Here is a 15906-nt window from a genome sequence, read left to right on the forward strand (position 1 = left end):
TTTCAGCCCAAAATAATATCTACAAGATTTTTAATAACAATTTAACACTTTTATTTAGTTACTGAAATGCATTGCTTGATTATTTTGGCCTTTTATTACATTTTTAAGGTATTAATGCACAAAATTAACTTAAGTCAAACCTCTTTATATCATTTTTTATTAAACAATTATCAGATATTTTAATGAAAACATTTAACGTTTTTTTTTTTTTTTTTTACTGAAATACATTCATTTCTTTTATTGTTATTATTTGCATTTTATTACATTCTTTTAGGTACCAACACACACAAAATTAACTTAAGTCAAACCTCTGTATGAATATTAAGAAGACATTGATCATAGTTCATTCCAAAATGATCTAAAATTATTATTTATATTATAACATTTCAAAACTTTTTTTGTTGCTGGAATGCATTTATTGATTTTTTAAGCATCTATTAGGCTTTTAAAGATATAACACACAAAATGAGTTTAAGTCAAACCCCTTATATTGATTATTTATTTGTATAACTGAAATGCATTGACTGTGTAACATTGAAATGCATCATTTTATTATGTTTTTAAGGTATTAACACACACGAAATGAACGTATGCCAAACCTCTTTATAGGAATAAAAAACCTTAAATTACATATAAAAACATTTAAACAATAAAAAAAATACTGAAAATCTTTTATTATTCGATTATTATTTTATTACTTTCTTTTATGTACCAACACACATAAAATGAACTTAAGTCAAACTTCTTTGTATAAATCTTTAGAAAACATAAATCATATTTCACTCCTAAATATTTCTGAAAAAATTATTTATAGCATTTAAACACTTTATTTTTGTTACTAAACATGCATTGATTAATTTTATATTTATCAGATAGACAGGTAGATAGACAGATAGATAGATAGACAGACAGACAGACAGACGGACGGACAGACAGACAGACAGACAGACAGACAGACAGACAGACAGACAGACAGACATTAAACTTAAGTCAAACCTCTTTGTATGAATCTTTGGAAAACATAAATAATAATTTATTCCAAAATAATCTAATATTATTTATGAAAACGGTTAAACACATTTATTTTTGTTACTAAAATACATCGATTGATTATTTTATCCTTTTATTACATTTTTTAAAAGTATTAACACACACAAAATGAACTTATTCTAAACCTCTTAATATGAATCTTTTGGAAAACATAAATCATTTCCACTCAAAAATTATTAAATTATTTATGATAACATTTTAAACCTTTTTTTTAATTTTTACTGAAAGGCATTTATTTATTTATTTATTTTATTACATGCTTTTAGGTACTAACATGAAATAAAAAACAAAATGAGCTTAAGTAAAACCTTTATATAAATAAAAATAAATTATAAATCATATTTCACTCCAAAATTATCTACAATTATTCATCACAACATTTAAACGCTTTTATTTTTGTTATACTGAAATGCATTTTTTGCATGTAATTACATTGTTTAATTAACACACACAAAAAGAACCTAAGTCAAAACCTCTATTTATGAATCTTAAACATAGAAGAAATTGTCAAGTTATATTTCACCCCAAAATTATATAAATATTTTTATCATGACAATTAAATACTTGTTTTTTGTTATATATTGTGAAAGTAGTATTATAATGTTATTTTCTTCTATAAATTAACATACATTTCCCAGAGATGGCTAGAAGGGCATCCGTTGCGTAAAAACTTGCTGGATAAGTTGGCGGTTCATTCCGCTGTGGCGACCCTGCATTAATAAAGGGACTAAGCCGACAAGAAAATGAATGAATGAATGAATGAATAAACATACATTAAAAAAATGTAATATGCATTATATGTTATATGCAGGGCGACATGGTGGCTCAGTGGTTAGCACTGTTGCCTCAAAGCAAGAAGGTGGCTGGTTTGAGTCCCGGCTGAGTCCGGTTTTCCCCACAGTCCAAACACATGCACTATAGGAATTAAATGAACTTAGTTGGCCGTAATGTGTGTGTGTGAGTGTGTATGGCTGTTTCCCAGTACTGGATTGCAGCTGGATGGGCATTCGCTGTGTAAAACACATGCTGGATAAGTTGGCGGTTCATTCCGCAGTGAAGCAAAATGAATGAATGAGGGAATATTAAATGTGGTTTTGCTGTGAAATGTGAGACTTTGACCGAGACGCATCCATTTTGCTTGTTTCTTTACTGTTGAGGCAAAAGTCTAGACAAGTAATGAGAAATACGTCGCTGTACATTTGCTAAATGATATCCCATTTTTCTTGGATGCAAATGTTTGATTTGTAATCAGAATGCAGGACGCATTTCAGCCCTTTGTGTTGCTGGTATGTTAGTTTAATCAAAATCAATATCTTATTTTACAAAACACATCTGACCTAAATCCTACAAGACTTTATAATTTAATTAAATATTCCTGCAATCAGGACAACTTGGCCAAAAAAAATGCAGTGCAGTGTAATGAGAAGGCATACTGATGCAGGAGTGGAATTATTTCTGTTGAACTAATTAATCTTTCTGATGAAATTATTTTCTCTAAGGCAGGCCAGTTAATTATTTTCGACCACGGTCCTAATGATCAAATCACAGACTAAGAAAAATAACATAAACAGAAAGATATTAATAACAACACAAACATACATAGACATATGCATATATAATGAACATTTAAAGTTCACTAATTAAATAATTAAATGAATCGCTATGAGAATTAATTCATTATAGCAACAGTAAATAAACAGTCTCCAAAAATATTTAGATTTTTTTTAGTGCTGGGCAAAGATTAAGCGCAATCAATCACATCCAAAATTAAAGTTTGTTTTGACATATATATATACATATATATAAAAAAAAAAAAAAAAAAAATATATATATATATATATATATATATATATATATATATATATATATATATATATATATATATATATATATATATATATATATATATATATATATATTTATATGTGCCATTCATTAATTTTCCTTCGGCTTAGTCTCCGATTTATCAGGTAAATCACTAACCATTCCAGCATATGTTTACACAGCAGATGCCCTTCCAGCCGCAACCCAGTACTGGGAAACACCCATACACTTTCACATTCATACACACACACACTCATACACTATGGCCATAGCAGTTCACCCATAGCACATGTGTTTGGAAATCGGAGCACCTGGAGGTAACCCACACCAACACAGGACAACATGCAAACTCCACACAGAAATGCCAACTGACCCAGGGCTTGAACCAGCGACCTTCTTGCTGTGAGGCGAAAGTGCTAACCATATATATATATATATATATATATATATATATATATATATATATATATATATATATATATATATATATATATATATATATATATATAAAAATATAAATAATATATTTAAACATATATGAAAAAAAAATGTTGATTAAATAGATGCATGCACGTGTGTGTTTATATATAGTCCTACATAATAAATATGCTTAGTTAACACTAGAGTCAAAACAAACTTTTTTATGATAAGATTAATCACATTTTTTTTTGCAAAGCACTCAATTTTAATAGACAACTAAGGTAAGCAGCAATATAAATACCACTATATAATAATATAAGTATTTATATTATTATATAGTGGTATATAATTTATAACAAAATAATAATAGTATTTTGCATATAAATTATTTATCATTCATTATTAAAACTAAAACAATTTTATTTATTATTTTTTATTATTTTATTTAATAAAAACATTTTTTATTTGATTTTACTGATTGATTTTTATAATTTTTTAATACACTTCTGCACAGCACAATTTTTTTGATGGGTAACTAAGGTAAGCAGCAATATAAAAAACACTAAAATATTAATAATAATAACAATTTTTATGTAGATAATAAATCATTTAGGGCGGTGCGGTAGCTCAGTGGTTAGTACAGTCACTTCACTGCAGGAAGTCTCGGCTGGACCAGTTGGCATTTTTGAGTGGAGTTTGCATGTTCTCCTTGTGTTAGCGTGGGGGTGCTCCAGTTTCCCCCTCAATCCAAACACATGCGCTATAGGGAAATTGGGTAAGCTAAATTGTCCGTAGTGTGTGTGTATAAATAAGAATGTATGGGTGTTTTTCCAGTGATGGGTTGCAGCTGGAAGGGTATCCTCTGCATAAAACACTTGCTGGATAAGTTGGCGGTTCATTTTGCTGTGGTGATCCTGGATTAATAAAGAGACTAAGCTGAAAGAAAATGAATGACTGAATTTTAATCATTCATTATTAAAAATAAACAACAATTTTTAGTTTTATTTAATTTAATCAAAATTGTTAATTTAATTGTATTGTTTATTTTGGGATTAGTGTTGTTCCTGACAGCTTTCTCTCTCTCTCTTTCTCTCTCGGGGCTGCTGGGTAAATGGCACTTGAAAGCAGTTCAGTAACACAAAACATTTTGACATTTAGAAGTGTGTGAACAAGAGCCCCGAGGCATCAGACACACTTAACACACCAGTGTTTTCATGGTGCGAATAAATGACAGCAGTCAGAGAGCACATGATTCCAGCACACAGTCTGAATCCAAGAAACACCACCATTCACACTGTTAAAAGCCATTAGTTATTTACTTAAAGTGAGTAAACCCATCGTAACTGGAACTTTTAAGTTGACTTAACTTTTTATCTTTATGCACATAGTTTATTTACTTTATCATTTTAAGGCAAGTCAACTGATCACTTTAAAAGCATTGGGATTACTCATTTTTTTTAAAAAGGCACCTATGGTGAAAAATCTACTTTTCAAGCTGTTTGGACAGACATGTGTGTAGGTAAAGTGTATAGACCGCCATATTGGGGTGATATAAATACACCCAGTCCTTCAATTTAACAACATAAAAACAGTGGACAAATTGGAGTGGTTTTCAGATCGACCAAACTTGACTGCGGTCCCCCCGCTTAACAAATTGATTGACAGCTGTGCGCATTAACATGTCCCGGTAGTCACGTGTATAATCATGTCAACAAGACCAGACATGCGCAAAGCAATCGGGAAAAGGCCTGATCAGTTCACTAGGATCATCAATCATCAGATGTGATCAAGAGTGAGTTTCACATGTTTTAAATGTTTTAAAACAGTGCACGTGTGTAATGAAGGACAGCGATTTACTTCAGGTTTACTCCATAAACACAGCTGCGTGTCAGAATAATTATATAGGAAGACGCTTCAATCCCGGCTTGTGGACGTTAAATCAGGTTTATTTTGTACATTAACATAACAGATATCCACACAGGAGTGGAAATTAAGCCGCATCCTGTCACATATGCGTGCAAAAACAAAAGCTAAGCGCGCTCTGTCTGTCTGTGTGTGTGCGCGTGTGTATCTGTCTGTGTGTGTGTGTGTGCGCACATGAACTTTGTAACGATATTGTGTGTTACTCATCAATGCAACTGCACAGCAAATACTCATTGGTGAAGTTCTTACTGTAGTATTTCTCACAAATGCTACATGAGATCTTCTTCCTTTAGGTCTGTCTGTAGTCTGACGCAGCCGAGGGAGCAGATTAGGGCACGCAGAAAGGCACGTAGAAACAGTAGGCGGGGAGGACTTGCCTTAAAGGCGCAGTACGACAAAACAACCCCCTGGTGGAAAAATGTATAAAACAGGACCTTGTAAAAGGTATAATGGAAAATCTGATGGGTGTTTTGAGCTGAAACTTTACAGACACATTCTAGAGACGCAAAACACTTATATTAAATCTGAAGAAAGGGGTGCCCCTTTAAGTCAACTAGTCACTTTAAAAGCAACAGCTGTACTCACTTTGTGAAGTTTATTTATAAACAAATTTGGAGAGGATCACGTGCTTATGATTGTTCACAGCTGTTCCAACTTTAGCTAATGACTGATTATGCTATCAGACGATCCTTAACTCACTATAAACAACCAGACTTTTCTCATCGCAATATCTTCAAGATATCATTCTTATCTTGAAGAAACCCCCCCACCCAACCCTACTTTCCCACCTTTCAAACGGGCGACATGGTGGCCAGTGATTATCGCTGTTGCCTCACAGCAAGAATGCCTCTGGTTTAAATCCCTTCCAAACCAGGCAACATTTCTGTGCGGAGTTTTGCTTGTGCTCGCGTGGGTTTTCCCACAGTTCAAAAACAAGCACCCTAAACAATTAATCCAAAATTTTTTAGCCAAGCTCTGAGTACACCTCTTCTCAGCATCCATATCTGACACTTAGCTACAAGCAGGTAGCTATAAGCAGGAGGGGGAGTCATCGAGATCTACCTGAGCTCAAACTCCCCTCTCACCCTGCAACAGGAGGGAGGCCAGGGCTCGAGGATCTTATAAGCTCAGGGCTCTCTCCCGAGACAGCTTTATTATCAATCATCAGCTGAGTGTGAACTCTTGAAATTGCTGTTATCAAAAATGGGTAATGTGTATGATTCAGCATAGCGTGAACTGATGTAACATGAGAACTGCAGAGTCGAGCATTTTTAATTAGGTCCTCACTCCATTCAGCTCCCTTTTAGCCAAAGACGCTGCTGTTGGCATTAAAAGCAGTGTGGTGTATAATAAATGTTAAGTTTTCTTTTTTTCGAATTTGCCCTCCTACTGCACAACACAACATGTTTACTATTGCAGCCGGTCTCTTTTTGCAACCCTTGTGACGTCATGTGTGATGTAGGTTGGTACTTCGTCTATAAGTTAAAGGAATTGATTTTACAGTGAAGTACAAAAGCCTGATGTTTCAATATATTGTGTCAAATTATTAAAAATAATAAATTAAGCTCACTTTGTTGAACGGAAGAGTTGAATTTTCGACATCAGATGTCAACAGAGCAGTGAACAAGGTAAAAATGTATAACCATTCAAGAGTTCACACTTAGCTGATAATCAATAAAGCATATTTGGCACGCTGTCCTGGGAGAGAGCCCTGAGCTCGTAATATCCTCGAGTCCGGGGCTCGCTCTCGTTAGAAGGGCGAGGGGAGTTCGAGCTCAGGTAGGTCTCAAGAACTCTGCTGCTTGTCACCCTGAGAAGTGTAAACTAAGGTTGTATTGGGTGATAATTTGTTTTAGTCGATTGGCTATGGTTTATGTTTTTGGACGGTGGGAGGAAACCGGGGAACCCGGGGGAACCCACCCGAACATGGGGAGAACATGTAAACTCCGCACAGAAACACCAACCGGCCCGATAGGTTGGACCGGCAGTGTTCTTGCTGTGAGGCAACAGTGCTAGCCACTGGGCCACCGTGTTGCCCGATCAGATAAGGGGGAGGATGTAGGGGTGGAGGGGGGGGTTTGGGGGGGTGAGCTTCAAGACAAAGATAACTGGAGTGAAAAACTCAGATTATTTATAATGCTTCCGTAATCCTCTAATAGGGCTGATCACGGAGCTAATAAGGAACCAGCCGTGTTGATCATAAGCACGTGATCCTCTCGAAATTAGTTTATGAATAAACCACACTAAATATACAAAAACAAAACAGTGAACTAACATGAACAGTGATCACTAAAATGAAAACAAGTTAAGCAATCATACATGTTCTCTCTGTTTATTTGGGTTTGTGTTTACGTGTTAGAATGGAGGACCAGCACACAGCAGCTAATGATTCTGATCTTTGGGTTAATGACAGATTAATGCTGGTTTAATGAGGGTCAGTGGTTTAACCATCACACCTACACTCTCAGAAATAAAGGTCTGAGTGGTGCCACGGGGGCAGTACCTGTTCAGAAGGTACAGATTTATACCTAAATATGTCCATAGTGGTACTTGCATTACGCTACCCAAATATACCTATGGGGTATCATTGTATACCCTTCTGGTACAAACTGCCCCCTTTACTTCTGAGATGCTTCAGAATCAGATCTCTGAATGTCGGAGCTGTGAAGTTTATATATGTGAGTAAATTGAGCTCTTATATGACTGACGTGATTGACACACACACACACACACACACACACACACACACTGTCTGTGCCGGCGGTTTCTCTCATTAATTCATACACAGCGATGCGTGTACGGCGTGATAGTCCAGTAATCACACAGACATGACTGAATTCTGTCAACAACTGCCAAAGCATCTGTCTCCGTGTGTGAGTCTGTGTGTGAGTGTCTCACAGCAATACTCTGATACTGTACATTCCTTGTTATTTAAGGTTCACTGGCTTTTACTTGTAGGTCTTCAGATGATGATGTTATTTCTGGAATTATATTTCTGACTTTATTTATGTTCAGAAAATATGGTGACGGAATCGCTGTCAGAGAAGCTGCTGTTGTTTATTTATTTCAAAGTCAAAGTCATTTATAATTATATGTGCAAGTGCTGTGTATTAAACTTTAGTGTTTGTCCACAGAAAATAGACTGAATACAACAGACAGTATTGTGTACAAATATATGCATTTATGGAGAGACTGAAGACATGATTTATTGTTATTATTATTATTATTATTAATTCATTCATTCATTCATTTTCTTTTCAGCTTAGTCCCTTTATTAATTAGGGGTCACCACAGCGGAATGAACCGCCAACTTATCCAGCATATGTTTTTGCAACACAATCTCACGGCAATTCGTTACTTTTTGATTTAGTGGTTTAAGGTGTGGTCACTAGAGTTTGTGTGTACGAAATTCTGTTGTACGGCGGTGCGGTCACTAGAGTTTGTGTGTGCGAAATTCTGTCTTACGGCGTTGCGAAAATAAACAAGATTATTAGGCATTAAATGGCGAGCGATTGCTCCATGTTTGAAATTTCGATTCAGAGACGTCATGTTTTGATCTTCGATTGGTCTCGCACAGTCATGTGATGCGATTTTACAGGTCAGAGTTCACCAAGCTTGAACTTTGTACCACTGCAACCTGCGAAACTTAACGCATGACCCTGCGTTTCCGGTCTAACGCATTCGCGTGCGTATGAATGGAAGTCTATGGGAGGAAAAGCCCAGTGTGACTGCAGCTTAATTTGTATGAATTCGTACAATATAATTTGTATAATTTAGTACTATTTGCTCATCTCCCAATGACGGTTAGGTCTAGGGGTGGGGTTGGGTGCCACACCTCCTTTTTAAAACCGTACATTTTCGTAAGACTGAACTCATATGAATTTATATGAATTAGCCACTAAACTGACAAAACGTAAAATACTTACGTTTTACACAGCAGTTGCCCTTGCAGCCACAACCCATCTCTGGGAAACATCCATACACACTCATACACTACGGACAATTTAGTTTACCCAATTCCCCTATAGCACATGTCTTTGAACTGTGGGGGAATCTGGAGCACACGGAAGAAACCCACGCAAACACGGGGAGAACATGCAAACTCCACACAGAAACGTCAGCTGATCCAGCCTGTCACGCTGGTAGACAAGGAAGGTTATCTTTTCACAGTTGTATTGAAAACAAAAGGTCACTTAATCAAAGTGTGGAATCGAAGGAGTGGCATTGATGCTGTAGCGTTCTTCTTTAACAGCACAGCAAATGTAAACATGTAGTTTGTTCGTGGGAACATCAGCGGGTGAGTATACAGACACACAGTTTATATAGTCGATAGCAAATCTTCTAGTAAACACTGTATAAGTGTAAGCTTTCTCCTTTCTCCTCCTCAGTGTGAAGGACTCGAGGTCTCATAAGGAACATTCATGGAAGAAGAGGAGAAAAGAAGGCGCAACGATGAGGACAACCATCAGACTTCAATACTGGCTAAAGACTGAGAAGAGAAGGTAGGTATTTATAGTGTTCTTGGGTGAAGGGGAACAGGTGCAAGTAATTAGAATGCTGATGAGAGTTCACAGGATTGGATGCAGGTGGTTTGTGAGGGAGAGCGATGATTGGGTGAGCAAGAAACAAGCCGGGGATGTGACACAGCCGAGGGTTGAACCACAGCCTTCTTGCTGTGAGGTGACAGCACTACCTACTGCGCCACCGCGTTGCCCCATTATCATTAATATTAATTATAATAATAATAGTATTAATAATAATAGTTGTTGTTATTGTTTTATTTTGTTTTGTTTTATTTAATTTAATTTTGTTTTATTTAATTAATTCTATTTTGTTTTATTTTTATTATTATTATTATTCAGATTAAGCAGTGTCCCGAATAGTTTAAGAAAAGCAATTAAACTTGTAAATATACATTTATAAAAAAAACACTAATAAAAATAGAATATATTTAGATATAATATATACATAAAATATTAACAATAAAAAATATAAAAACAAATTGAAAAAAAAAACATGATAATCTTTATTTACTTTCTGGTAAACAATACTGAGATACAATGAGAATACATTGAAACAAAAATAACCAAAGCTACTTCAAATATTATCATCATAATATTCTATTATAACACTATAGATGCCGCACAGCAAGAAGATCGCTGGTTCGAGCCTCGGCTGGGTCAGTTGGCATTTCTGTGTGGAGTTTGCATTGCATTGAATTGTATACATCCAGCCATACATACACAACCCATAACATCCACTATCCTCTCTCAAAATTAAAATAAATAAATATTGAAATTAGAAATACTATTATTAATAAATACATGTTTTTCTTTTATTACAATCTAACAGAAGAGCGGTAGAACTAGCATAACAATTTGTTCTCGCTTTGTGTAAGTAATGATTTGCATTTTGCTTCATTTTACTACTACATAATAATAGTATTAATAATAATTGTTGTTGTTATTGTTTTATTTTGTTTTGTTTTATTTAATTTAATTTTGTCTTATTTAATTTATTCTATTTTGTTTTATTTTTATTATTATAATTTTTATTCAGATTAAGCAGTGTCCCAAATAGTTTAAGAAAAGCAATTAAAATTGTAAATATACATTTATTCAAAAAGTTAGATATATAAATAATATATTAACAATAAAATATTAACAATAAAAAATAAAAAAAACAATAAAAAATAAAATATTTATCTAAAAAACATGATAATCTTTATTTACTTTCTGGAAAGCAATACTGAGATACAATGAGAATACATTGAAACAAAAATAATCCACAAAATATTCAACAAAACTACTTCAAATATTATAGTTATAATATTCTATTATAATATTACCTATAGACAGTGCACAGCAAAAGGGGTGCTGGTTCGAGCCTCGGCTGAGTCAGTTGGCATTTCTGTGTGGAGTTTGCATTGCATTGAATATCACCTACAATATACCTATGCACATACAATATATATAGTATTTATACATCCAGCCATACATACACAACCCATAACATCCACCATCCTCTCTCAAAATTAAAATAAATAAATATTGAAATTAGAAATACTATTATTAATAAATACATGTCTTTTTTTCATTACAATCTAATAGAAGAGCGGTAGAACTAGCATAACAATTTGTTCCTGCTTTGTATAAGTAATGATTTGCATTTTGCTTCATTGTACTACATTCATAATATATAGAATAATGCACAGGGACCATTTTATTAGTAAATACAACTTATTGCATGCAACCAAAATTAACCTTACATGCTATGGAGAGCAAGATTCCCTAGACCTCAGTCCTGATGTGCGTTTTGAAGATTTTAGAGGTCAGTTTTGGGGTCGATGGAGGCGTCCGTGTGGAAAGTCACATGATGATTGTGTCCGTGTTGAGCTGAAAACACGCCAAACTTCATTAGTGCACAGAACTGATAACGAAGAGAACGCAATTATGGTTCATTCCAGTCAACCAGTTCTTTTAAACTACACAATTGTCATGAACAAACCATATACAACAACAATACAAACTTTTTAAAACTTTAAAATGCACAACTGCATTATCACCAAGATATTTCTAAAGTATGTCCTAATTAATTTCAACAGTTTCAGTTTTTTTGGATTGCTTAAACACGTTTTTTAAAACAGGGCCCGTGTTTTCAAAACAGTACACGCAATTGGCACAACCACAAACCCAATTAGCAAAACACTACACACTGTAAAAAATTGTATGTGCTATTTACTTTAAAAAAAATAGTGGTAACACAATTGCATGCTTTATTTTTAAGTAGTTTGATTTTTTTAGCAAAAAACACTTGAATGAATCATGTGAAAATTACTAGTTTTTTGAGTTATAGATGAATTTAATATTATTAGTGGAATGTGCTTTTATAATCTAAGCAAATAAACCACCATTTGGACATTATTTTTAATGATCACATCATTTTTTTATGAAAATTACAAGCCTCAAGATTCATTTTTTACAGTGCAGATCATTTGCATACTTAAACCCTTTTGTAAAAATTATACACTTCTGTTTAAAAAACACAATTTATACCATAAAAAACACACATTTCACATTTACTATACTCTGTTTGCACGAGTTACACTCTGCTGTGGTAAACCTAAAACATTTTAGCACTTCTACTTCCCTATGATTAGAGTAGGATAACATCAGCAAAGTACAAATATAAAGTAAATCCACCAAACACTACACAAAACCAATGCTGCACACTGAAGAAACTTATTTCTCAACATGTCCAAAATGCTGACATAGAGATTCATGGTACTGTGTCACTTTACATATTGTACTGTAAGTTGCATTGTACTGTTACAAAAAAAAAAAAAAAAAAAAAAAAAATTGACATTGTCTCTTCGAAGAAATTCATCAACATCGCAGGCAATGTTGTCATTAGCAAGACACCTTGGAAAGAAATGTCTTGAATGACAAATCCATCCATATTCCATATTCCTCCATCTGGTCACAGGCCTCCTTCATGGCTTGGATGAGGGGTACCTCAGCTTGGAGATGGAGACCATATACCTTCCACCACCATTCCCAGAAAAACTCTTCTGTAGGGTTGGGGAACGGAGAGTATGGTGGAAGATGTAGGACAATGTGGATGCTGCCAAAACTGGATCTGAACCAGCAGAGCGATGGAAAGATTCATTGTCCCAGACAACAATGCATTGCATATGATCGATTTGATTAGCTGATTTGCTTACTCTTTCTCTGACTCTTTCCATTGTGCTTGAAGATCGATTAACTCACCTGCTGCTTTTTAAAGTGCTTAAACATCTGATTGGTGTGTCTACAATTACAGTTTTTTTGGATTGCTTAAGCACAATTTTCATAACAGCGCCCGTGTTTTCAAAACAGTACACACAAGTAGCACAACCACACACCCAATTAGCAAAACACTACAGATCATTTGCATATTTAAACACTCTTTTAAAAACTATACACTTATGTTTAAAAACCACACTTTTTTACAATAAGAAACACACATCTCACATTTAGCTCTTTCACTTAATCATTACACAATGGACAACATAATAAAAAACACAGAACTGTGAATCAGTGCACCATTACTTGCCAGTGTAGCACATTACCAATGCCATTTGTTGTCTTTCTATTTTCTATTTGGGCTGTCAAATTTGCCTTTTTGCAAAGATTTGGATCCAGAATATTGATTGATTGATTGATTGATTGATTGATTGATTGATTGATTGATTAATTGATTTTATTTGACAATTTTACCAAAAAATATACAAACAAGTCCAGTTAGACTAATTCATACATATTTTAAAAACTGTCGAGGATAAAATACACAAAAAATTCCATTTGGTTCTCGATATTCTTAAAAAAAAATGGACGAGCAAATCATTAATGGATTGCAAACATCAAAGCTCAGCAACTCGGCACAACAACAAAACTTCAATTTTAAAACAACCACTGTTTAATTTCCCCTCTAAAAACACTCTCAATTTGAATCTCTTTAAAAATGGTGGGCAAAATATTCCAAGCAGCAGAGCTCGTACACAAAAAATAATTTCTACCTGATTCACTCTTAAATCTATATGGGTAAATATCCCTGCTGTGCGCTCTTGTAGAATGACTGTGCACCTCGCTGACTAAAACATAATAATTAAGAAAATATTTTGGGACCATTTTCTTTAAAATCTTAAAATCCATCACTAATTTTAAAAACTTTACCCTCTTCTCAACTTTTAAAATATTACTTTGACTATAATGTTCTTTATTTAAATGTGTCAGTGGAGGAACTTTCATAATAATTCTACACAATTTATTTTAGGCTGTCTGCAATTTATTTTTCATTTTTTTAGAAGTACCGCTGTACCAAAATGCTGCAGCACAGTCAAAGTATGGCTGCACTAATGCACTAGCTAAAGTTTTTAGAGTTTTGGTATCTAGGAGCACTGCCTGTCTTGCCAAAAACTTGATTCTAGAACAAATTTTTGAATGGACTAAAACAGCCATCTTTTCACCTGTCAATATATCAATAAGAAATGATTTGATCAATGTTATATTAAATTCAAACTGTGGCTAAAAACTGAAATACTGTAAAAAAAATATATAATTATAATTAAAATACTGTAAATATTATGGAAAACACATGTAAACCAATATACAGTCAAACCTATTGGAAGTATAGGACAAAGCCACTATTGACCTCCTCCATCCATGCTGGCACAGAACAACACAAACCTTCCACCGTTTTTAATGTTTGCAGACTGATTGCTAATTGAAGATTTGTGTGAAGGAGTGTCAAACCGGTGCTTCAGTGAATTCATACTGCTCTTGGTAGTTTCTAATGGTTAGGAATAGATGGTTTCTGTTTGGTTACCAAAGCTAAAACAATGGAGTTTGGACTGCATCAATGACATCCCTAACTGTTTTGAAAAATGTTGGAAAAAATGTGTCAACCCAATGAGAAAGGGGTTAGACATTTGCAAGACATGTCTTCTGCTCTGATGACATAGTGATAATGAAAATAAAGTGGATCCTAGTTTCCTTAACCAGGTCAAAGCAAACAAGAAAAACTGTAGATGAGATCAACAGGGAGCGGCTAGACGATTATTATGTTTATTAAAACAGAAGACGAGGTCTGTCATCATTCAGGACCCCCGCTGTGTGAGGAATCCCAGCTATGAGGATTTTCTGCTTCTCCTGTCAATGCACAGTTTGTTTAGTGACTGCAGCTTTAAACATTTTGTAGCCTCGCGCGCACAAAAGCCAGAGCGCTAACATCAGCGGATTAACTGACGCTTCCTGCACAAAATCCTCGAGTTTAAAGCGAGAGGAGTCGAGCAAACAGATTTACTCACAGCTTCACTCCTCCTTTAACAATCAGCCTATTTAAGTCACCCAGCCGGCGGCTTCTGGAGGGTCATTTAAACACTAAACGCCTCTCAGGAAGTGGCCCTTCAGAAGAGAGGAACCATTCAGCCTTTATATGAAGAGTGGAGGAGGGTCTGACTACACACAGAGCAAGAGAGAGAGAGACACACAAACCCACACACGCACAGACACACTGTTTTAAACATTCACTGATTGACACACACTCTGACACACAAACATATTAACACACTGACCGACACGCAGCTGATGTAGTGATCTCCCATATGTCTGGTTTGGGCTCAGCTTAGCTCTCCGCGTTCCCCAGCTGATCATCTCTTAAGCTGAAACTCTTCAGTCCTCCTTCAGGGCTGATCCTCTGTGTTGTGTGCAGGTTTGCTGAAGCTCATGAGTGGGATCAACGTACAGTATGAAGAGCTGCAGTTCCTTCAGTCTCCAGCTGAGGACATGCTTTCACCAGGATCAGGGCTGTATGTGAGGAAAGCAGAGAAGATGATCCGACAATACACAAAGGCATTTCACATCACTTCTACTCCAGCTTCATACAGTCACATTTAGAAAAAAGTATTTAATTATGAATGTAGTTTTACATTTTAGAACTGATTATTTTCATTCATTCCTTTATTCTCCTGTATGTATTTATTCACAGTATGTATTTTAATGAATTGATATTTGAGTGAAGAGTTTATTTGCGAAAGCAGCAAATAAATTAAATACAAATTTCAGATGTCATGTATTTAAGTTGTGCAAAAACATAATTAAGGAAAATTTCTAAATCTGTTTTCTTTACAAAAATCAAAAATTTTCACAC

General features: G+C 34.6%; 1 long non-coding RNA gene across 1 annotated transcript in view; it reads left to right on the forward strand.

The window, feature by feature from the left end:
• Positions 1 to 9641: 9641 nt before the first annotated feature.
• Positions 9642 to 15906, forward strand: part of LOC137496855 (uncharacterized) — a 132892-nt gene continuing 126627 nt past the window's right edge. Inside the window, exons 1-2 of the long non-coding RNA XR_011017491.2 lie at positions 9642 to 9719; positions 15469 to 15608. This is a non-coding gene — a long non-coding RNA (uncharacterized lncRNA). The remainder of the gene's footprint in view (positions 9720 to 15468; positions 15609 to 15906) is intronic.

The sequence above is a fragment of the Danio rerio genome, chromosome 12, assembly GCF_049306965.1.
Source record: "Danio rerio strain Tuebingen ecotype United States chromosome 12, GRCz12tu, whole genome shotgun sequence".
Taxonomy (NCBI): domain Eukaryota; kingdom Metazoa; phylum Chordata; class Actinopteri; order Cypriniformes; family Danionidae; genus Danio; species Danio rerio.